The 25,013-nt window shown below is 40.7% G+C and overlaps 1 long non-coding RNA gene across 1 annotated transcript; it reads right to left on the bottom strand.

The window, feature by feature from the left end:
• Positions 1 to 18,022: 18,022 nt before the first annotated feature.
• LOC116704350 (uncharacterized) lies at positions 18,023 to 24,756 on the bottom strand. Its single transcript, XR_004335660.1, has 3 exons — positions 24,740 to 24,756; positions 23,535 to 23,537; positions 18,023 to 18,099 (listed from the first exon to the last, which is right to left on the bottom strand). It is a non-coding gene; the product is annotated as an uncharacterized LOC116704350 (long non-coding RNA).
• Between the last annotated feature and the right edge of the window lie 257 nt (positions 24,757 to 25,013).

The following is a 25,013-nucleotide window of genomic DNA, read 5'->3' as shown; positions in this document are numbered from 1 at the left end:
CTGGACAGAGGCCTAGCTAGCTGTCTGGATTCAGAGATCTGAGGAGCAGTTAACCATAGTCCTCATTAATCGACTGGAGTGTAGAAGGAGTTTGTTCATCAAACAAAGTATTAAGAATGAAGACTTTAACCAGATAATGGCGCTAAATGAAAAGTTAGAGTATGACCAACATCATTAGGATTTTTTCTCTTTAAACCATGAATTTCTGTATTGAATGTGCCAATCCATGTTGTGATATTTCACAGTATAAGTGAATACCTTGACCTGCTGGTGGCGCTAGATAAAAAGTCAGAGGATGACCAAAGTTGTTAGGATTCATCCACTTGCGATCCTGACTGAAAATTTCTTTACAATCCATCCAATGAGCTTTTGAGAAATGTCAGTCTGGACCAAAGTGTTAGACTGACCAACAAACCAACGTTATAGAGCCAAATAGCATGCACCATACATAAAAAAACTATCCGTAAGCTACACGTAGCAAGGGGAAAAAGAGTCTGACGGCATGCCATAAGACTGCAGAGAGAGTGGCATTTCCATTTTGGCTAAGGGACTTGCCCACAATTTAAAGAAAGAATCCTAGTTTCTAAAAGTGGCTCTATAGGTGCACACAGTGCTTTTTTTTTTTTTTTTTTTTAAATGGACAAATGGGTGCTACTGAGAATAGGTGTCAAGTTACTTTAAGTTACCACAGGGCTTTCTATACACAAATCACTCAAAGTTGAAGTCCAACTCTGGAAGCACATATTTGTTACGTGGAAATGACCTTTATTGAACCAATCGTAAAAAATAAATTAAAAAAAACATTTATTCAGAACACAAACAGGAACACAAATTACAATATAGAGAGAAAAAAACAGATGACGTGATAAGCAATATATGTGCACATTGTTCTTCTTAGACCTCACACAATAAAGCCTCTGGAAATCCCAGCTGCCTATTAGTATTTAATAAGTACCTTCCTATCCACTTAGTAGCCCCAAAATAATAACAGTCATCAGCAGGGTCCAAGGAGTCCATCCCCAGCCTGAGGCAAAGAGAAAGACAGAGGTAGAAACTCCATTCAGTGAAGAAAGAATGAAAAGCTATGATTTCTAAAGGAACACGCTTCTCTGATGCATGACTACTTTCTTCCAAAATCTAAATTTAGCGATCGACTTAGCAGCCTCGAACAGAAAGACAACATTGAAAGGTTTTGCAACAATAGAATGACAAAAAGATCATTACAGCATATTGGGAATAGATGAAGGGGCAGATATCCATGCGATGGAGAAGAAAATCTCTCAAGTTCCCTTGCCATGTTTCCATCCACACACGTTTATCCAAATTAAGTGATGTTGAGTAAAAAAAATGCAAAAAGTAAAATTTGATTGAATTTTGTTAATATCGAAGGTTTGTACGTTCGATCTGATTGGAATTTTAATGAATTGCGAATTTTATGGTTGCAACCGGCTATTAAACAAAAAATAGGTTTTATTTCTGCCATGTTTTTCCACTTTCTTTGCAGACATGGCGGGTGTCAACAAAGACAGATACTGTATAAGTGGACAAACGAGGAACGAAATATAACGGCTATTTGTTGTTGGGCATTTACTCATTTGCAGGCAGACGGCGTGATCCATTTTGTTTGCTTGAATGTTGTGCGACTCAAATATGAATGGAAACACTTGTCTGAAAATGTTAAATTGTCAAATGATGTCAAACGTCTAAAATCAATTTGGTGTACTGTACCAATTTGAATGCAAAACAGAATGTGACGTCATTATGCACAAGTTTGTAACTGTAACTCACTTTTACCGGTTTTATTCTGGTGAATTAATTTCCGGAATAATTTCTTTGCCTTTGTCGCTATAGTAGTGTCTCTGTGTGTGCTTATGTGCTTCGTGCTTTTGTGTTGTTGATGTGTTTTAACGTGTGTCTATGCACTTTTACCTGTCTACTGTATGCTATTTGTGTTACATTTTTTTCTTATGCCATCAACCTGCCAGGTGCCATGATCAAAAAAAAATCTGGAATAGTGGTTATGTCTTTTTACTTGTCAATGCCATGTGTTCTTATTTTATATTTATGTGTTGTATTGTTGTAGCATATCTATTGTTTTAAGCCATCAACCTGCTAAGAACTCCAGAGGAAAATTAGCCTGCACGGCTAAATGTGGCACATTTGCACGTTGAACTTGGTGCTAATGTTGATTAATGTGCGTTGTCGCTTTCAAATAAAGAAGTAGAAAAAAAAAAGAATGTTTTCAGCAAACTTCAGATAATTTGATTGACAAGTGGATGGAAACATAGTGACTGTCTCAGGTTGATTGCATCGAGCAGTGATTGGCCCTACAGAAGCCATGGATCGGAATCTAGTTAACCCCAGCAGAGACTTCCTGTCAGAGAGGCCACTGTGGTCGAGATAGCCACGGCGCTAATGCTGTGCTGTGTTCCAACAGTCGCCCTGACACCTCCTGGCTCTGTGACCCCTCTCTGCTCGCTGATCAGCCTTTCCATAATATAGCTTCCCAACTTACAGGAGATAACTTTGCCCACGAGTCCCATCCTGTGTCATTGCCTAATCACATGTATTTTTCATGACAACCTGCACACACAGATAAAACCTGAAGGTCTCATGGTCTATTAAACTTCTGTGATAGTACAAAGTTATCAAATGCCTCAAAGCTCAGCTGTCAGTTTGACCGTGACACGTCTCCTGATGGAAGTGATTAGCTGATAATAAGAAAGCTGGTTGGGACATTGTGTGGTAAAAATGGACTGTGTTTCAAATGTCTACAACACAGTGTTCTGTATGTGTCTCTGGACCTCAAGATAGGAGAAAACTTAAGAATGGCGGACTCCACCGCTACCAATAAAACTACTACGTAGAGTGATAAATACGAATAATGTGCTTTGATTTCATGAAAACATTAGGGAGTAGTTTGTCATTAGTTTGACAACTTGGAAAATTTGTTTTTTTAATTTCTTAACCAATGGGTTAGTGACCAATGGGGTTGGACAAGGGGGAATATTGTCACCTGTTATTTTTAATTTATATATGGATGATCTATCTAGGACATTGGAAGTGTGTAAAACTGGATGTATGGTGGAGGATAGCTGTATTAATCATCTGATGTATGCAGATGATTTAATTGTTATGTCACCATACAGTGCTGGCCTACAGCAACTGCTTAGAGTCTGCTCAGACTATGGGCTACAGCATGACATCAAATTCAATGCTAAAAAGAGTGTTGTAATGATTGTCAGAACTATGGAGGACAGGAAGCTATGTTTTCCCTCTTTTTACTTGTCAGGGCAAGACCTTAATGTGGTTACCAAAGTAAAATACTTGGGCCACATTATCAGGGACGATCTTTGTGATGATGATGACATACAGCGGCAGTGCCGTAAACTATATGGTCAAGCAAATATTCTGGCACGCAAATTTCATATGTGTTCTGAAGAAGTTAAAATATCTCTTTTCAGAGCATATTGTACTCCACTGTATACAGCTCATCTATGGTGCAGCTACAGTAAAGCAAAGATAAACAAGATAAAGGTGGCATACAATGATGCATTTAGAATCTTGATGAAGCGTCCAAGATGGACCGGTGCTAGCCTTCTGTGTGTGACATGTAATGTTCCCACCTTCCACGCTGTGCTGAGGAAGTTTATGTACAGATTTATATGCCGATTAACTGAGTCAAATAATACAATTTTAAATGCTATAATCAATCCAGCACTTAGTGATACCAGATATTCGTCAAAACTATGGAATCACTGGAACATGCATCTGTACTTGTTTTAATCATTGAGCATTGCAATTGGTAAATTTGTATGTATGTGTGTTTCTTGTTGTGATATTGTTGGGGATCAGTTTGTCTATATATATTTATGTCTGTGTCTGGTCTGAACCCCTTTTGTAATGTGTTTTTTGTTTTTAATCATCTGGACCTTGAGTCTGTAAATAAAGAAATATATGTTAATGAGAGTAAGACAAAAGTAAATACCTCTCTCATGTCTCTTTATAATGATGGATGCCGTGTCTCAACTTTCAAAAAAGTGAAGCAAAGATATCCCGGACAGGGACGCTGTAATTTAAGAGCCACAGTCTGTACCGTAGTGGTTGGGTAGTATCGAAGTCTTGCCCGTACACGCGCCCGACTAATCGCAAGTCAATCTCATCAAATAGTTAATTAAAATCCAACTTATCAGAAAAATAACACTTCAACATACGCATATGTTCAGATCAGATGTTGATTAGAACTACGTAAAAAAAAAAAAAAACATCTTTGGGCAAAAATTATTTGATCTGTACTTTGATTTTTTTGTTTGGCCCATGTCCTTTTTGCAAACATGGAGGGGTTAGAGTTTATGACATATACTGCAACCAGCAATCAGACTGAGAGAAATGTTTTGGCTTCACTTTCGGAGAGCTGTGAAACCATTGGTATGGCAAATATGAAGTCACAGACCGTGACTTGTTAGCTTAGCATAAAAAAACTGGGGAAAAGCTAGCCTGGCTCTGTTACTCTGCCAGTAGGCAGATTTTAGTTTGGCCAGTACCAGGCTGTTTCCACCTGTTTCCATGGCGCACAGTTACCACGGATAAGAGTGGTATCATTCTTGTCATCTAACTCGCTGCAGGTGTAAAAGCATATGTCGACCTATGCCTTTAATGAGCTTTTTGTAAATCTTGTTCTGTATTGTTCTGTAATTCATCCTCTCTCATCTTCTTTCTCCCTGTGTTCCTTCTCTCTCTGCTCATGACTCTTTATAACCTCTCTAAAAGCCTTTTCTGTTCTGGATTGGAAGTTTAATTAGTGCGTAATTATAGTCGCTGGCTCTTGGCTGTGTAGCTCTAATGGAACAGAGCCTCTCCATATACTTCGGTAATAGTCTGACAGAATCCAAATGAGAAAGGCTCCCGCTCCCAAATGCTAACTTGATTCTCTGCTCACACCTTATACAGCCAGCTCGTACTGTCCAAGGCTGGAATTGGAACAAATGAGACACAAAGACGATAACATGGCTGGTAGCTCTGACATGTCTGGTGCCACTGCTTCGAATAATAAACTATTAGAAAATTTATGATGAATTTTTGTTGTCAGTGGGGTGAAATCTTTTGTTGGGTACAGTATTTTTTTAAATAACACCAGTCTCTCTCTCCTCACACAACACACACACACACACACACACACACACACACACACACACACACACAGCGATGCTCATTATCTTCTTGGAGTTGTCCCATTTTCATTCCTTCAGCAGCAGAGAAGGGGTTTATGAAATCTCTGGTGAAGAAGCACAGCGCCACAGAGGCCAATCCTGACCCAGATATATTTACTCATTGTTTAAAGGTAAGGCTCAGATTTGGAGCTGCAGGTGTGCTGTAGGTATCCAAAACACTTCCCCTTTTTAAATATGCACTGACATCTTTCTTACCGCATATTTTATCAGCTTGAGCGGAAGCATCGCAGTTACGTAAGCCTTTTAAGGATCACCGCAAACTGTGTTAATTAAATGACTTTTTTCAGGAAGTGGTGAGGATCAAGCGCTAGCAAGCTGAGCAACAGTAATGAAGGTAACAAGGATAAAGGTAGTGGAAGACAAGAGACAGGAGTGTCTCAACAAGTGAGGGCTGGGATAAATTTAGAAGGGGGCTGGGGTCGGCACAGAGCAATACACTTTGAGAAAGGAGTATAAATGAATAGCTGAAGTGGAGAGGGAATATGTTGAGATGCCTCTTATCTCAAACGCTTCAACAAAACATCACACTGTCGTCCCCAAGCAACCAAATCCCAAGTCACATTAGTAGCACAGCAAAAAAAAAAGAAAATAAATTGCTTTAGCAGTCGCAATGTAATTGCCCATCTTCTAAAGCTTTTCTTCCACCAAAGAAAAAGAGGGCGAGAAGAGCGAGAGAAAGAGTGAGTGGGTTGGTGGTGATAAAAGCATAAAAAAGCATAAAAAACAGAAAAACAAGCAACACAATGTCATGTATCTTATAAAACAGTTTTTGTCAATACAAGAAATTTCTTCTATCAAGCAAAGCAAATACTGAAATCTTAACAAAGAGATCTTACCGTACACCTTAATAATGTGTGTAATCATAGTTTTAATTCACCATTTGGCTCCTTGTTTCTATTAAGAGCTGTCCACAGTGGGCCTGTAAACCCTACACTGTGTTACAGATGAAGTGTTAGTCGGCTGTTCCCAGCAGTATAGCAACTAGAGCAGCTTCTGATGGAATATTTAATGTAGGAGACTCTAAGAATTGATTCCTGCAACATTTCTCCCATCTTGGCACTACACATGCTCTCTCCAGTTTGCCTTCTCCGTCCACACCCTTCTATTCTCTCGTCACACAGAACAGATGCAAACCCCAAACTGCGTTTGCTCAAGAGTAGTTCAGCTTCTATGTGGATTTGTCTATTCATATGCAACTACATCAATATAGAGGAAATTGGCTTTGAAATGAAATGCAAGCGCAGGGGATGGCAGACGGGAGGTGTCCTACAGTAGCGTTAGCCAGGGCGAGGTAAATTATGCACTGCTGAAATGATTCCACTTCCCATTGTTCTACCAAAAAAGCCACACCTTTCTGGCCCTCACTCTCCATGAAGTGCTAAAAGATGCAAAGGCGATGAGAAAGATTGGGAAAGATGGGGGAACTCAGTAAGGCAAACGGCACATTAATTATAGAGGGAAAGAAGCTATGTATGTCTGTGAGCTGAAGGGACATTTGTTAATATGGAAAGCATATATTGAATTAGCATATGTGCAGGGGGTAGAAGGTAAGGAGGAGGAGAATGATAATAGGAATGGGGGTGAATGACAGAGCTGTGGACAAGGCTGAAAGGTTATACTGCAAGCATGTTATGAAAGTCATGTTAGCATGAGATATTGGATAAAGATCCATTAGATTATGGCAGTGGTCCCCAACTTGTTTCCTACTGGGGGCCTTATACATTTACCCTAACCCTGTTTTCTTTATTAAGCCTTATTAATATGAGGCTGTTATTACAATCGTGTCTCCCACCAATTGTGTTGATATACAACTAATTTGCTTTGCCAATTAGCTTTGCCAAATTAATTCTTCGAAGAGGAAACTTAATTGCTGCCTGATTATGTTTACTGGCACTGGGTTTTTTTTCTTCAGGAAGTGTGCTATGCTTATACTGTACACACGTGACCACTGATTTAATTTAAAAATGAGTGAAATGTAATGCCATGTTAAATTAGTTTTTATTTTATCAACATACTGCGAAATAAATGTTTATACATAATACATCCGCCAAATGTCAACTAACAACTTATTTCATTTTTTCCCCCCCAACAATATACAGTATTGAAACTAATACATTATAAATTATACTTAAAAAAATTATATTGCAACTAAAGCATGATTAAACATTTTCATGGTAATATACTGTATTAAACAATCAATTCCCATGGTTTAAGTAGGAAAATATCTTAGTTTTAATGAAATATTAAAAGAGTGTAGAAAGGTACTGGCAGAACCAGAAAGGACATGTAATTATAATTTACAAGACAAACCAAGATCTTTAACCAAAGTCTTTTTGTTGCTTAAAACTAATCCCACTTGGCACATCTCTACTTTCTAAATCCTGCCCCTTGTTAACCCTCCATCCACCCAATGGAGGGTTAACAAGTCATGCCCCCCTGCATGACTTGTGAGTGCTACAGATATGTAGCAGGAGTGGATATTGGAGGGAAAACAAATGGCATGTGTTGACAGTGAACGTTAGAAATAATCAGTATGAATATTTAACATTGGCTAAGAGATATGTCCAAACATATACTCATGTTGATAATGAATGTAATCTGAGCAGCATTACATTTCCTACAAAACACATTTTGGTGTTGCATATTAGTTATGTACAGTTTGAATGACATTTTTCGGAGAAAGGAGGTCCAACTGGGATTCATGATGGATTGCTTAAACACACTGATCATTTGGTTTAAATATTAAAAGACTTTAGAGAGGAATTGGCCTTTTAAATTCACCATGCATTTCTCAGCCCGGTATCCTTTGGAGTTATGTTCCACTGTCATACCTTATAAGCCTAGCAGCAGCCAGATGTTTGATGGGAGCTTTGGCTTTGTATTTCTGGGGCCAGTGATGGCATGTCAGGAGAGATTCTCATTATAGTCCAACGTAGGTCATTGTCCGGTTTGCCAAGTCTGTAAAGTTAACCTGTCCCGCCGCTGAAATAGAGTATGGTCACGTGACGAGGCTGCACGACAACGTTTGATTGGTGAAACACAGTCACGTGGTAGAGCCTTTAGCAGAAGTCTCTCTCTCTTTCAAAATAAAGCATTATAATGAGGCGTACGCAGGGGGGATAAAAACAATGATGCGTAGAATACCAAAGAGGTCAAATAAAAGTAACAAGCTCATTGTAGCCTAATGTAGCGGAGTAAGAGTACAGTTTCTTCTTCACAAATCTACTCAAGTAAAAGTAAAAACTACAGGGATTTAAAACTACTCCTAGAAGTATATTTTTTTCAAAAAAAACTTACTCAAGTAACTGTAACGGAGTAAATGTAACTCGTTACTACCCACCTCTGGGTACAGCACATCTACATTCACTGACGTATACACCCTCCATGTTCTTGTTTGCCTCGTTGTGCACGCTGAATATCTGGCAGGTATGGTGTCTCAATGACAAACTACTTTACTTTGATCAGTGCACTTTATTTGATTTTTGATTCAGTATACTTAGAGAAATGTTTGCTCACCCGGAGTTATCGATGTGTCATGCAGTGAGACAGCGGCAGCTTCCTTCAATCAGCTATTGAAGCCCTTTGGTTTCCTCATCGTGGAGGCACCGCTATCTGCTGTATGATATTTGCATAATAATGTCTGTGTTTCAAATTGGTTTTGTCAGTGTGCTGGACAAATACAATGAGTGTTGCCTTCCCTGCAGCTGTGACCGCTTTATTTAACTAAATAGAAAGAAGTATCAGTGCATTGTCATCATTTCCCGCCATTTGTTGACTTTCTTTTCCCTCTGCTTTTGGTTAGTTCATAATTTGCACACCCCCTGTCGTGCATATTATCTCTATTTTTTGAGAGAATGCTCAAATGATTAAACAGATGTTCACATTTTGGTCACTTTCTGCCTGGCTTCTTTTTTTTTTTTTTTTGAGGAAACATTTCCCGCCTCAGGGTCATTTGTAATCTGACTTCCTCATCTGCTAAATTTTCACCTCAAATGACATTTAAAACAAAAAAACAGACAATAAGGAGACAATAAAACCGGTTTCGTGAGCAGCAACGAAGGAGCTACTGTAGCGTGTTTCAGATGATCTCTGCAGGCTATTTTTACTTTCTCCCTCCCTCTGCCTGCCTCCACTTTCTCACACTAGTTCCTTTGGTGCTCTTGAAGAGCTGGTTTTATTATATTAAAGGAGAATTACGGTTGATTTCAACATGTAGCTCTGTTTTTAAATTTTTCATTTGTAGTGCTGTCAGTAGCGAGACAAATAAAAAAAAAATGGTGCAGTCTACACCAAGTTATTCTCCTGCTAGATTTTGCTAGGATAAAAGGCCAGTTTTAAACGTGTTTTTAGCCTCTAAACATGCTCAAAATGAAATTACTAGTGCCTAACCATGTGCAAGTGAACACAGTGTATTTGACTGCAGTAGATGTGACAGAAAGGCAAAGTGTTAATCCATATTTCTGTTTATTTCCTGTTTTTTGGTGAAGTCCACACAAGTCGATTGTCAAAACTTTTATGCCTTTCTGTCACGTCTACCGCAGTTAAATTCACTGTGAGGAATAACTGCACATGGTTAGGCACTAGTAATGACATTTTGAGCATGTTTAGAGGCAAAAAACACGTTTAAAACTTGCCACGCTTAAGCCTGTTGGGGGCAAAATCTAGCAGGTGGATAACTCGGTGTAGACTGCACCAATTGTTTTCATTTGTCTCGCTACTGACAGCACTCCAACTTAAAAAAACAAACAGCTACGTGTTAAATTGACAGGAATTCTCCTTTAGTTAAGCAAATACTGTACATCAAGAGTCAATTAAATGCAACTATTGTGACATGAACAACATGAACTCACTCAAGTGATTCCAGTGCCTATTAGTCGTCTATGGCAATTTGGGGAGCTAGTAGACCAGATGAAACAAAAAAAGGATTGAAACAGCAGCTAAGTCATGAAAATCAGACAGGGTTTTATCTTGGTGGTGCTAAAATTGGGTAATTTGGACGAGGGTTTACAACTATTGGTGTAACCTAGCTTCACCCCTATCAAGCAACGAATTCACTACTACTGTATTCATTCAGATTTCAGAGTTTGCAGAAATGGATAAAATAGACCGACTAATACTTCTGTGCACAAATTTGTTTTTTTTTTCTATCAAGGCCTTCCGATCCCCTGTGAATCTTTGGTTGGGAACCACTTCATGGTTATGGGGTGAATGAGAAAGAACATGGAGAGAGAGCGGGATTCTAACAGAGAGCTGGAAGCGGGTTTTCAATATCTTTGATATGTGCGTTCAGAACAGCAAAACTGGCAGTGCACTCTGGTGCCATTTTTGGAAAAAAGGTTGTGTGATCTCTCCTCTCACTCTCTCCCTTGATCACTTCACCAGTTCTATTCTCTTGCTCCCACAACACCAAGAAGCTTCCACATAGTCACGCACTTTCACAACAGTCAGTGTGAGCACACATCAAATCAATCCTCAGCAGGCACACCAGTCAGTCCGAAATGAAATATGAATGTGTTTTGAATGATTCTTTTCAAAATACCTACTCCTCCTTTACAGCTTTGATCTTAGCGAACTTCAAATCGAACATTTAGTTGAGCGGTAACAGAAATGAACGATGTACTGTTTGTAAAAATGTATGTACTTCACAAGCAGAACAAAGTAATAATGGCACAAGTTAAACTCTGCCACTCCACTATATACAGTCCATGAAAAGACATCTTGGATCCACTGTGCATTAATTGAATTTGGAGTATTTTGAATAGCATTTTTTAAAATGTTTGTCCGTGCATTGAGACCTCAGCAGCTGTGTTCTGGGGCTGTTGCAGAATTCGGAAGTAATGTTTGGCTTTTATACTTTTTGGAAAATACATGCATTCGATGCTGATGGTGGCGGTGAGCCTAAAGAAAAACACATGGTAAACAATCCCATTCCTTTAACTGGCAAAAAAATAAAAATGCAACAATACATTTTATTTTTTTGTGAAGAACTTACCCACAAAGACTTTTTCACAGCTTTGTTTTCACTGAGGTTCAGTCATAAATCATATGGTTATAAAGATATGTGGTGCATTGATTTTAAAGCGGCCCCACTGATAAAATATTTTTGTGAGCTGAGAACATCTCTTAGGGCAATTCAGAGCAGATCTGAAAATACCACCTCCTAGAATTCTGCACTGGCCTGCACCGGCCTGCACCTAGAGGCACTGCAACATGGAGTGCTGTATTTATTTGGCACAACAACAACTCTATAACTATACATGTGTTGCTCACAACACAAACCGGTGGCAGCACAACACTTCTGCTCCTACAATGTTAAGAAATGTTTGTTTACTCCGTTGACAGTATACACTGCAGTTATGCAACAGTTGCAGCCTGGTCTCACGGAATTCCGGGAAATGATAACGAACTGTTAACACTGCATTACGTGGGGGTGGGGGTGGCACGGAATGTGTGCAAAGTCTGTGTGGCCACCACGGAAAACAACGGCAAAGTAAATAAAGTCAATGACAAGATGACAGAGCATTAAGAGCGACTACGGTAGGGAGTAGTAAGAAAGCCCGAAAATCTGCGTTGGGATGTTGGCTGGGTGGTGGATGGGTCAAACACAGGACTTTGAGCCAGGAGACCTGGGTTTGTGTCCTGCGTGTCCCATTTCCAAAACCCAACCGTCCCGTTCTTCTTATCCTAAACCCCACCGTCCCATTGTTTTTCCCGCGTGTCATGGAAATGTAAGACCACCCACGACCTTTTCCTTAACTTAAGGTGCCATGGTAATTTCACGGAATTGTTCCGTGGGCCCATCACAGAATGTTTTGCTGTTCCGTGAAACTGCCACAGATTTTGAGTTAAGGGGCTGTGTTCATTTCAGGGAATTCTGAGTTGATCAGGTTGTTAGTTGTTGTGGCTGTGAACGTGCAACTTTAGTTTGGTCAAAAAGTTTGGCGTGAGGCTGTTCTACAGAGCTACAACTTATGGTCCAGAGAGAAGGCAGTTCACACCATGAGGGCCAATGAGCAAGAGCAGTCAACAAAAGGCGAGTGAGGCTAGCATTGGGAGCTAAAGCAACTTCCACTTACTCCTCCTGGTTACTGTAACCATGTGCAGCTTTATTTCCAAAGGATGTGTACCGACACAGTGCTATTGAAAATATCAAATTCAGAAGGAAGACACTCACCCAGGAACTGAGGTAAACAATAAACAGCCAGCAGCTTTTTAGGGAAAACTCAATCCTCTTTTGGAACTAGCAATAAAGTTAACCACTATACCTGAAGAAATTATTTTGCTGGGGAATTTCTGATTCCGAATTTGAAACACTTCATTTATTTTGGTCACAATTTTATTATTTAAAATTCACAGCTGAATCAAATCGGTGTATTGCATTGTGTATCTAGATACGTATGTCACTGTGTGAGAAAGCATTTCCCTTAAAGAGACTATTAAAAGTGCAACACATTCAACTTCATAGAGTAAAAACATGCAGTAATGGTGTGTTTCTATCCATGCAGGGGTGCAGTCAGGTCCTTCATGTTATCTATAAATTGCCTGATCAATATAAGATCTGCCATTATCTTTGTTTAGGAATGATCCAAATTACAAACTGCACCAGTGTTTTGCATTGTTGTAAAACTGTACATTATGCAGCTTTCACCTTATGTTCAAAACTAAGTAGAGCAGCCGTGTAAGAAAGAATATTCATGCATACAACCGCTGAAAAACAATGACTGAACCCATTTACCTCAGCATTGACCACATGAGATATGTGCTGCTATATTTAATGAAAGCACACAGCCACATCTTCACTTTGAACCTTTATACCCTTGCTATGCATAAAACCTTTTCTGTAAACAGCTTGAGCTTGAATAAATTAATGTCTTATAAATGGCTACACGTATTTAGGTGCTAAAAGGTTTGTGTGTGTGTGTGGTGTAGCTGCTAACTGCAGAGATAGAACAACCCCTAACACTGGGTTTGTTCTGTTAATTTGTTGTCCTATTCACTTAGTTATTATTATTATTAAATGTTAATTGGAATGCACTGCTGATAATTCAAACCTGATGTTGAAAGCGTTGGCACATCATGGTTTTTTGTTTTTTTTGAACAAAGGAGCTTTAACTTGATTAGAAAAACAAGGTCACACCTGAATCCCTCTCCCTCGCTGTATGGTTGATTGTTATTTGACGGATTTGTGCTTTTTCCCTCCCACGTACCCCAACCTCTGCAGAGAAATCACCTATATTGCTAACTTGGCAACCCCAAAGCTACCTACCCTGTCTATGAATGAAAATAGCCTGCAATGCTTTAGTAGTACAGCTGATGCAAAAATAATGTAACTTCTCTCTCCAAGCCTTCCTCCACTTTCTCATTTTCACTAGTTCCTTGGGTACTTATTTTGTATTATGTTGCATTTGGGATGTATGGTTGGGATAGAAAAACTTCCCATGTTAACGATTTGCGAGCGTTCACCATCAGCATCATCATCAAGACAATTGTCTTATTACGGAATTTGTCTTGTGAGGTTTAAAATACTGTGCATTGACGATATAACAGCATATCCATTAAATTAGTTTAATCACTGTGAACTAATCTCTGGCTAGCGTCCATATTGTTTGGTTTTCAGGCACTCATGTATTGTTAAGTGCCAAGTCGGCTATATTAGAGCTTTCAGAAATATCTTGAAAACTCATAATTACTCCCATATGACATTAAGGCAGCATTAGCGTCTAGAAAAAGTTAAAGAAATACTTTACAGGTTGTTGCCTGAAGCAAATTAATTCTCTGCCCTAATGTGGCTGAAAGCTATTGCACCCATGGCTTTGTCTGAAAAAGGAAAATGATTAAAACAATGGTAAGCAGGTAGGTTTTTAGCTTGGATTTGAACGTAATCCGCATAGTCTCAAGTCTTTTGCTCTTCTGATAATTTGTTACACATTTGAGCAGCATCAACTTGGTTCATTTTGGTTTAGTTGAAGCGGTAATAAACCACGAAAATCTATACTTGTTGGAAAAAAAGCCGTTGCATACAACAGTGCAATACAATTTTAAGAAAATGGGAGATTAAATAAACATGGTACATACATATACACAGGCTTATCATGGCGTTTATTTGCATTTTGGTAGCTGAAAACTTACGTTTACCTAAGTTTTACCTAAATCATTACTAAAGTAAAGTTGCTGTGCAACATTTGCACACATATTCTGACATTCTGAATCCCTCATGTTTCTTGGCACACATGTAGACAGAGCATTTTCTCTCTTTTTTGTTCTTTTCCTCTTTCACTTAATTTGATTTTCTCTCACAGCATCACACATTTCCCTCCCTATTTTCTCTCTCTCTCTCTGACCCTCTCTCTCTCTCTCTCATGTTTATTTCATAGAAGCCTCCAGCATTTCAGAATAAATAAATAATACATTTCATTTTGCATTAATTGCAAAGCTCCTTTCAGGAAAGGGACTAAGCTCATTTGTCCATGAGCTTCAGTTTATCCTAAATGACTGCATCAGACATTATCATGAGCGTCTGGGTGCCCCAGACTGTCCGTGCTCGTTTGTCATGTACCAGACCCAATTCCCATAAAGTCCACATTCCTCCTTCTAATACCACAGTCTGGCCCTGATCCTCAGATTAGATACAGCAAGTAGGCAGAGGAAATATGTGACAGCCTACACCAAAAGGAATGCACACACAAACGATACTATGAAAGATGCTAAGTGAAGTTGATGTTCATACCTGAAGCAGGCTTTTTTCATGTTTTTTTAAAAGGATCAGGATTAAGTTGTGTCACAAATATTACTTGACATTGTATTTTTCATTTGTGTAAGATAAACCTTCATCTACAACTACTGTATAGCTGCAATTTGTTCTTTAGTTCCTTTTTACGTATTGGTTTTAACAGCAGCCCCCATGGTCAACTGGGTCATGCTTTATTTGCTTTTTGTATTCGCTCTTGTGCGTTTTGTGTACGCTGCTGTGCCATGCTGGTGGGCCATGTGTGGCGGCGTACTGCTGCTGACCGACTGACGTTAGTAATGTTAGTTCTTGGCGCTCTTCCTGCAGACTAGCCTCTCACGCTGAGGGTCAGTTTGACCCGTGGTAATGGTATTGTTAGGGCCAGTGAATTGTCCACTAAGCAGATTATTCCCTTCACACATGGACACACAAACTGTCAGATGTATTTGTATGCACAATATACACAATCCATAGGTGCACACATGGGACATTAAATCCTGTAGTTTCACACATGCACACGCAGGAAAACACACTCGTTCGAACATGTAGATACACACCGCCAATAGAATGCATGGGCACTCTCACCCCATATGGACCCTCATGACCATCTGTCCTACTGTCTATGTGCCAGGCGCTGCTCGTTGAATCGCTTCCTCTTTCTCAATTGGACCACAGTGCTGCCCCCCATGTAGTAGGCCTCGGCATTTAAGCCCATTTTACATGAACTGTCATAACCCGACGATGACACTATCCATACTGTAACAAACAGCATCCCAGAGGAGCAACTCCTAGGAGTTTTAAGCAGTTTCCACTGCATGTTTTATTAAAGATAGATAGATAGATAGATAGATAGATAGATAGATAGATAGATAGATACTACAGCAACAAATGTGTATTAATCCACAGCTGAAAATAGTCCCAAAGAAATGTACTATGACAGTGAAGACTAAAAATGATACTACTTGTATTATAATTGGGATACACAAGCATCATTGGTCAACATGCAAATGGTTAGAGACACAATGTAGCTCTGCTCTGTTCAGTCTGTAACTTTACATTTCCTCTCTTTCGGGTGCCTTTTCCACATACGTTTGTGTGAAAGGCGTTATTACTCTTTCTAAATATGTACCTGGTCCCATTTTGGGTGCTACACCAGCGATATCTCAGGAAGAGTATGACTCAACTATGAGACTGTGGAGCAGAAGCCCCCAGGGGAGCCAGTCTGTTAGGAAGGCTGTTCCAAGAAGCGGATAAGCTCACCTTAAAGGTGTGATGCTATCCTTTCTCAGACATATCACCTCCTCCCAAATAAAAAAAAATTAAACCTTTTCACTGCTTGATAGTGCCTCAGATAGAAAACAAGCGAGAAACCCAGGGTTATTTTCGGCGTATTTGTTCCCTGCCTCTACTTTGATCACACGTCTCTTTCGTGTGGAAATTTCAAACGAACAGACTCCTCGTTGAATAGAACAACAATGGCAATAATGACAAAAGAATAGGGAGTGGCAGAGAAAAGTTGGGTGTTTACTATGACATCATAGGCCATGTTTTTTTTTTTTTTTAAATAATCTGATTGAATTTTTTCTTAATACTGACTAAATTGAGTGGTGTGAAAATTGTTTTTAGTTCATATCCTGTATAGAAAAAAGAAAAAAAAAACACATTAGCAGACAAGTTATCCATCGATCTGTCAATTATCTATTCTAACTGGTCCTTTGTAGGGTTAAGGGTAGCTGGAGCCTTTCCCACCTGGCAGTGGGCGGACTTCCACATGTTTGATACAGTTCAGATACAATAGCATCAGGATCGGCATCAGGATTGTTTTTGCAAAAAGAATGCAAATGTAATCAATAAGAATTAGTCAAATAATACAATTTCACAAATAAATGTCATGTCATGTCAACCACATAGCAAAAGCAACCTGTTCATATGTGGGCTCAAGTGTCTTTATTCTGCTGGTGACTCTACAAGAAGCTTTCTCGTGATTTATATATCTTAATGTTTCTCGTTGCATGGTGCACCTAGGTTTTAAATGTATTTGCAGTTGTTTTTTTGTTAAGTTGATTGTGGGTTTTTCACATCAGTCCAATTCGGAAGTCTTTACATTGGCTTCCTGTGCCCCAAAGAACAGATTTCAAAATTCTTCTGCTGGTTATAAATCAATAAATGGTTGAGGGCCAAACTACCTGTTGGATCTACTAGTGACTTATGAACCGCAGAGGCCTCTAAGGTCCTCAGGGACAGGTCTGCTTGCCATCCCCAGAACCAGAACAAAAAAAGGGGGAAGCGGCGTTCAGTTTCTATGCTCTCTATATCTGGAACAAACTCCCAGTAAACTGTAGATCGGCACCAACGCTCTGCTCTGTTAAATCAAGGCTGAAGACCTTCCTTTTTGATATTGCCTTTGCATTGCACTCTACTGTGAATTTAATTCTTTTATTCTGGAATTCAACCAGTTTTTGATGTTTTTAATCTTGTCTTAATTGTTTTTAACTTTTATTTACTGTTCTTAATTTGTATTAATATGTACAAAAAATGATGTTTTATGTAAAGCACTGAATTGCACTGCTGCTGAAAAGTGCTATACAAAATGCCTTGCCTTTTCTGGGGGAAGAATTCCTGGTCTGGTGGTGTATTGCTCCGTTCCATATTAATATGAGTTATATTGTTATAAGTTTAAAAGGAGAAAGCTCAATGATTGAATGATGACCAGTGCATAAAAACCTTCAGGAAAACATGATGAAAATATTCATGTGTGACAATATTTTGTGTGTCCGACTACATATTTGAAAAGGACAAGTTTCTGTCCTCTGCAGAGGAAAACGAACCCTTGTGCCTTAAGCTGCCCACACATGAGCTACCGCTATGCCTGACGTGCACCTCTTGAAAGATTTTACTATACATCGTGATGACACACATTGCTCCGCCGTGGCTTGCTAGCATTGCATTTCCCCCCTACTGATTTCAAGGTTCTCCTTCTCCATAAACAACATGAAATCAAGGGTTAACTTTTCCTGCTACAGATTTCCCACCGTGGTCAGAAAACCCAGAGGAGACAATCTGTTTCTCTCACTATGACTCTAGAGCCACCACTCACTCTGAAGCTAATTGCCGTCACTCTCTCACTCGCTCTACCACACACTCCCCAAGCACACACACACACCAGCCGTGAGGTTCTCTTATAGAGATCAACGCACACACAAACACACAAGAATAAACTTCATGCTACTTACGTAGGCTGAGGCAAAAGCTCTGCGTGGAGCCTCTGCAGGACCATAAATCATGCTTAACCCTAACCCAACCAGGGGCAGCGCTACCCTTGGCGTCACTTTGCCTCTCTGCTCTGCGCCCTACCTGTTGGTTTGGCCGCGGATCATGAGTAGGCAGCTCTAAAGTGATGAGGTAGAGGATTCCTCCTCTAGCAAAGAGAGGACCGAAACCATGCATCAAAGATAAGTCGGAACTGTTTGAAGTACAAGAAACTTGCCTTTAAGGCTTTCCCTCCACAGCCACCAGACTCTCTCTCTATCTCTCTTTCTCTCATACATCATGCTGTGTCATTCAGAGCATACTTCAAAGATTATTAAAAAAAAAACTAAAACCATCTAGCTTGCTTCTAGTCCCTAGAACCATCCCATAGATCAGTGCACAGAGAAATATTTACCTTCTTCACCATGAAATTCTTGTCCAATGCCCACATAAGTCCAGCACTGATGACCTTGCCCTCATCAACAAGAGGCTCGATATGCTTCTCTTGAGACAGCTTCTACCAAAAGGAGTCAAGCCACAGTGTTCTAGCAGAGCATCATGGCCTTAAAGATGCTTGGCAACCCACTGGAGGTTGCAGTTGAGGCCAGCTTAACTACATCGTTCATCTGTGGTGAATTGATTTTTAGGATTAGAAAGGTGCATGGCTTTCCATAAAAGCTCCCACTGCCAGAAAACAAAGTTATGTCAACCCAAAGAAATCTCTCACGAGCTCCAAAATCATGTTGATGTAGTGCATGTATTCAAGAAGCACAGTGAGCTCCACAGTTGCATAGCAGAGCCGACCATCTGGCTAAATTCACGTCAAAATATACTTCGGTCAGGGAAGTGCCAAAGAACCCGCTGCTCAAACAGAGATTGAAGAGAAGTGAGAGAATCTGCAAAAAGGACAAGCATCTCTGCAGCATTTTGCCATTCAGGTCTTTAAAAAACAGTGGTAAAGAAAGTCAGACATGCAGTAGAGCCCACCTGGAGTTTGTCAGATGCCACTCTCAAAGAATACAAAGAAGAGAATTATTCATTCAGATGCAACACAATGTCATGTAACTCCTCTTCATCTGGTGAAAAGCACCCCTCACTATACTTAGGTATACTTCTCAGCAGCAGGGACTACGAGACTGGTAGGGATGGAGGGAACAAAGAATGGGGCCAAATTCAAAAAATGCATTTGAAGACTATGTTCCAGAGTATACAAGCCCAGAAAATCTTGGAATGGCTTCTGAAAAAAATCCTTCAACATCCTTAATTGGTCCAACAAAAGCTTGGACTTAAATCTGTGTCTCAGTGAAGATCATATTTCACGGATTTGCTTCCTCCAATCTGTGAGCGGGTAAAAAAAGAAAAAAAAAGGAGGGACAAAATGTCCAAAATCAAGGTGGGCAAAAAAGTGATGTAGGATAAGAAATCACTGTACTGAGACAAAGTACTGAATTAAAAAAGAGCCACATAAAGTGGCTGTAATTTCTATCTATAATAACAATGTGAAAACAATTTGACAGTGTGAAAGGGGTCGCTCGTAATAATTTTAGATAAAATTATCACCCAAATCTGCAGCTTTGAAACTTTACAGCGTGTTTAATAATAATATAATATCATATAACATTTTATTTAAAGACGCCTTTCATGGCACTCAGGACGCCGCACAGGGAATTCATAAATTAAGAACAGCAAAACAAATACTATACAACGCAACAATACTTACACAGCAAAACAAATACTATACACACAACCATACTATACAGCAAAACAAAAACAAACTAACAACAGCAAACAATACTATACAACAGAAAAACAATACTATACGCAAAACAAATACTATACAACAGAAAAGGCGGGCAACAGACTTTAAGTGGAATAGGCAGTTATAAACAGATGTGTTTTTAGTTGTGATTTGAAATGGGGGAATGAATCATGTTTCGTATTTGGGGGGTAGTGAGTTCCAAGACGGGAGCAGAGCGGCTAAATGCTCGCCCCCCATGGTGGTGAGACGGGCGGGGGGACAGACAGGTTTTAGGAGGAAGAGGATCTGAGGGACGGAAGGGTGGGACGCTGGAGGAGATCAGACAAATTGGGATGGGGGCGAGGTTGTGGATGGCCTTGAATGCTATAGAAGGATTTTGAATTTGATACGGACTGCCGCGGGAGCCAGTGGCTGTTGGAGGACAGGAGTTTTGGTGGATGGAGGGTTGCAGTTATGATGCGGCAGCTGAATTCTGGACCAATTGAAGTTTGTGGAGGGATTTGTGACGGGACCGAAGGGAGAGAGTTGCAAAAATCGAGACGAGTGACGGACTTGGACAGAATTGCAGCAGTGTGGGGTGTAAGGGAGGGCGAGGCGATTGATGTTACGTAGGTGGAAGTAGGCAGACCGGGTAATGTTATTGACATGGGGTTAGGATAATGTGCTGTCAAGGATGACACCCAGACTCTTACCTGGGGGAGGGTGAGACGGAGCGGTTGTCAATTGTGAGAGAAAACCGTCTGTTTGGAAAGAGTGGCTTTGGTGCCATGAGGAGAACCTCGGTTTTATTCCTGTTTAATTTGAGGAAGTTTTGGGTGAGCCAGATTTTTATTTCAGAGATGCAATCCGTAAGGGAGTGGGCGGGAGAGTGGACGAGGTTTTGTGGAGAGGTAGAGCTGGTGTCATCGGCGTACAGGAAGTGAATGTTAAATTTCGGAAGATATTGCCGAGGGGAAGCAGGTAAATGATGAAGAGTAGGGGCCCCAAAACAGAGCCCTGGGGCACACCTGAAGTGACGGAGGAGGGAATGGATTCACAGGACTTGAGTTGAATGAACTGTGTGCGACCAGAAGGGTAAGATGTGAACCAGTCTAACGAGTGTGGGTGATGCCAATGGAAGATAGCCTATTGAGGGGTGGTGTGACAGATGGTGTCAAATGCTGCACTCAGGTCGAGGAGGATGAGGATGGTGAGGAGTTCCAGAATCGCTGCCATGAGGAGGTCGTTGGTGATTTTGATGAGTGCTGTTTCAGTGCTATGGAGGGGGCAGAAACCGGCTGGAACTGTTCATACAGTTATTGTGGGATAGGTGAGAATGAGTGAGAGGCACTGTTTTTTCAAGAATTTGGAGAGGAAGGGAAGATTGAAATAGGACGGAAGTTGTTGAAGTTGGATGGGTCGGCACCAGGTTTTTCAAATGGGGTGATGGCAGCAGTTTTGAAGGATGTAGGGACGGTCCAGTGGTAAGGAGGATGGATGATAGCAGAGATGAGGGGGACAAGGGAGGGAAGACAGGCTTTAACAAGTTGGGTGGGGAGGGGATCAAGTTTACAAGTAGATGGCTTGGAATTCCGGGTGAGTTCTGTGATTTCTGAAATAGTGGGGAGACGGAAGGAGGAGAATGAGTGTGTGGATGAATGAAGGTTATCTGAGATGCTGAGGTGAGGGATTGATCCAAGATGCTGGTGGATGTTCTTGATTTTTTCTGTGAAAAAGGACATTACCGAGTTGCAGAAGGAGGTAGTGTACAAATGGGGAGGGAGAGAGTCCAGGGGTTGGGTGACATTGTTAAGTAAGGAGAACAGTGACTTGGAGTTTCCTTTGTTGGCCGTGATTATTGTGGAGTAGTAGTGGGATTTGGTGCTGGCAATAGAGTCCTTGTAACGTAGGATGTGGTTGTTGTACATTTCTTTGTGAATAGTGAGACCAGTTTTTCTATGAGACGTTCAAGTTGCCGACCTTTGGCTTTCATGAACCAGATCGGGGTGACCCAAGGGGCAGACGGAGAAAGAAACAGATCTGCTTTTTCAACGTGGCAAGAGAATGAGAATAATGGAGTCCAGTGTTGTAATGAGAGACCAGATCATCGGGGTGGAGAGATTGTGAGTGTCAGGAAGCGGAGGAGTGGATAGTTGAAGTGAGGGTGGCGGGTTGATATCTTTATGTTCGAATGAAATAAGCGTGGTATTTTTGAGATGGAGAGACTGAGTTTCACTGTAATGTGAGGAGAAAATGGTCAGTTATGGAGATTTCATCTGCTGTAAGGTCAGATGGGGTGACACCAGAGCAGCAGATTAAGTCCAGAATAGGTCCTTTGGAGTGTGTCGGAAAAGTGGTATGTTGCTGACATCCAAAACTTTCTAAGCAGGAGGTGAAGTCTTTGGTGAGAGGCAGGTTTTATTGTCCATGTGGATTTGAAATCGCCCCAGTATATATTGTGAGAGAGAGGATAAGTGGTAAGGAGCAGCAAAGTCATTTAAAAAATCACTATTCGGTTTTGGGGGCGGTAGACAGTACAATGATGGTTGAGTGGGACCAGACAATTTGCAACAGCAGATTCAAAGGAGCTGAAGACAACTCAGACACCGGCGAGACCTTCCACTTCTCGCGGTATATTACGCGAGACCTCCTCCCTGCCAGCCACGGGGTTGACAGATGTAACAAAATCCACTAGGAGTGGATTCATTGACTTCAGAAAAGATGTTGGGCTGTTGCCATGTCTCGGTTAAACAGAAAATCTAGCTTACGATCGGAGATGAAGTCCTGATGAGTTGTCCCTTGCCTGTCAGTGACGGATGTTGAGCAAGCGAGTTGGTGAGGTGTCACAGCTGGTGGCGGTGCTAGCCCCGGGCTAGGCAGGCTAACACCTGTGGTCAACCGCCCGGTTGGTAGAGCGTGAGGGCGACGAGAGCTGACCAGATGGACTTTATTCTGTTGAGCTGTTGTGGTGGAAATTCCTGCGGGACCCTCGGTGTGTATCCTCGCGGGGCTGAAGGCGTGTCCGGGTGAAGTGTGAGCCGCCGCGTAGGCAGGCAGGTGATAGCGCAACCGAGCAGGTCAATAGCCGAGTATTCAGCAACCATCAACAGCAGGCGAACAGGAGCAGAAGAAGAAAACAAAAAAAAAAAAAAAAAAAACCGGTACAGACAAACACGATGTCTACCGGCCCCATTTGGGATCAAAACTTTGGGCAGCGTCAACGGCCAGGAGAGCGGAGACAACCGCAGCAGCAAGTTGTGCCAGCGTTACTTCAACGGTCCGTCATTCAGACTCAGGCCCCATATGAGAAAAAATTAGTGGTAGAAAAGACAAAAAATGCGTCGCCACATGTAACTTCAGCTAAGGATGAACATCAACCAAAACCATCGTCGTTTTCGTGAGGGAAAAGCAAAATAAAAGCAAAATTACCGAAAACAAACAAGCCAGACGGAGCGGCGTCAATCTCGCCAGCGTTCCCGCTCAACAGCACAGACAAGGCAACTTGCTGGTAAACATCACGGATCAACATGGATCGTTTAGCAGCTCAAGAGCCTGATATTTTCCTTGGGATTTGGTATAGACCAAAAACCAGCTACTTAAAGAGTGAATATTGGACTTATTGGCCAGACCCCCAGAACACACCATCGTTGAGCTGTTTTAGATGTATGTTAGCCGGGCTTTCAGCTTGTAGTCTCGCAATTTTTGTGTCTGTCTGTCACTCCCTTACATGAGTTACAGAGGAGCTGCGGCAGAAGCCAGACATGTTCTGACTTCATAGAAGAGACAGATCAGCAAATCCCAGATGCACTTACTGACTTGAATCAGACACGTTTCCTATATAGTCATGTTCAGACAAGGTACTCCGCTTTGACGCCTGTCATAGTTCTGCATATCACCGAAAGCAGGAGGGATGAAAAAAGAAGAGGAGATTTTACAGCAGCCTTGAGAATGACTAGGCATTTTTGTTGCTCTAGCTAACTGGTTAAATCAAGTAACAAGTGGTGAGATTGCTTGCTTAAGGGACAGTTGTGTAGAATTTAGGGAGATATATTGGCAGAAAAGGAAAATTCATAATTATGTTTTAATTAGTGTTTAACCACCTGAAACTTAGAATGAATGTGCTTTCATTTCTAAATAGGGAGTGGGTCTTCTTCCGCGGAGCCCGCCATGTTGCACTAACATATTTCCCAAAATGGACAAGCCAAACACCGGCTCTAGAGAGAGCCTAGCCTTTCATGTTTTTACATTGAAGTGAAGGCCGCTGTAGGTTCTACTACGGTGAAGGAAGGGGTATTTTGTAGTTTGCAATCTGCAACCTCACCGTCAAATCCTACTCACTGGTCCTTTAAAGCAACACCAAAGCACTTTTGCTCTTCGGTTCCCCTACAGGTTGGAAGTGGAATTGCCCATTACTGCTGTCTCCTTTGAACTACAGATCAGCTACCTGATCTGGCAAACTTGCATACTGCAGTTAGAGCCGATAGAGGGTCGCAAAGCGAATGCAGAAGTGTCGTTCAACCTGTGACGAGTTGATGAACCACTGAAACTATTTTGGAAACATTATTTTAAGGTACAAAAGAATCTTTGGTGTTTCATTAAGAGAGGCAGGTGGATGGGGATTGGCTAAAAGGTGACAGTTAACACCAATGTTCGTGAAAAGTGACAAAAAAATGTGTCATAATGAAGTATGAAGTGATATTACATAAAACGGAAATTATATAGTATGTTGTATATATATGTATGTGTATTAAATATAATATATACACACACACACACACACACACACACACACACACACACACACATACATACATACATTACACACATATATATATATATATATATACATATACATATATATATATACATACACATATATATATATATATATATATATATATATATACACATACATACATACACACACCATTATGAAATAAAACACAGCTTGTAACTAAAATTACACTTTGTGTCTGAAACCTAACCTACAGCATTGTGCATGGTATAAATGAGTCAAAACCATTCATCCTTAGTGCAAAAATAAATACAATAACACTGCAGTAGATAG

The sequence above is a fragment of the Etheostoma spectabile genome, chromosome 16 (genome assembly GCF_008692095.1).
Source record: "Etheostoma spectabile isolate EspeVRDwgs_2016 chromosome 16, UIUC_Espe_1.0, whole genome shotgun sequence".
In the NCBI taxonomy this organism is placed as follows: domain Eukaryota; kingdom Metazoa; phylum Chordata; class Actinopteri; order Perciformes; family Percidae; genus Etheostoma; species Etheostoma spectabile.
This window is presented reverse-complemented; position numbering and strand designations above follow the sequence as displayed.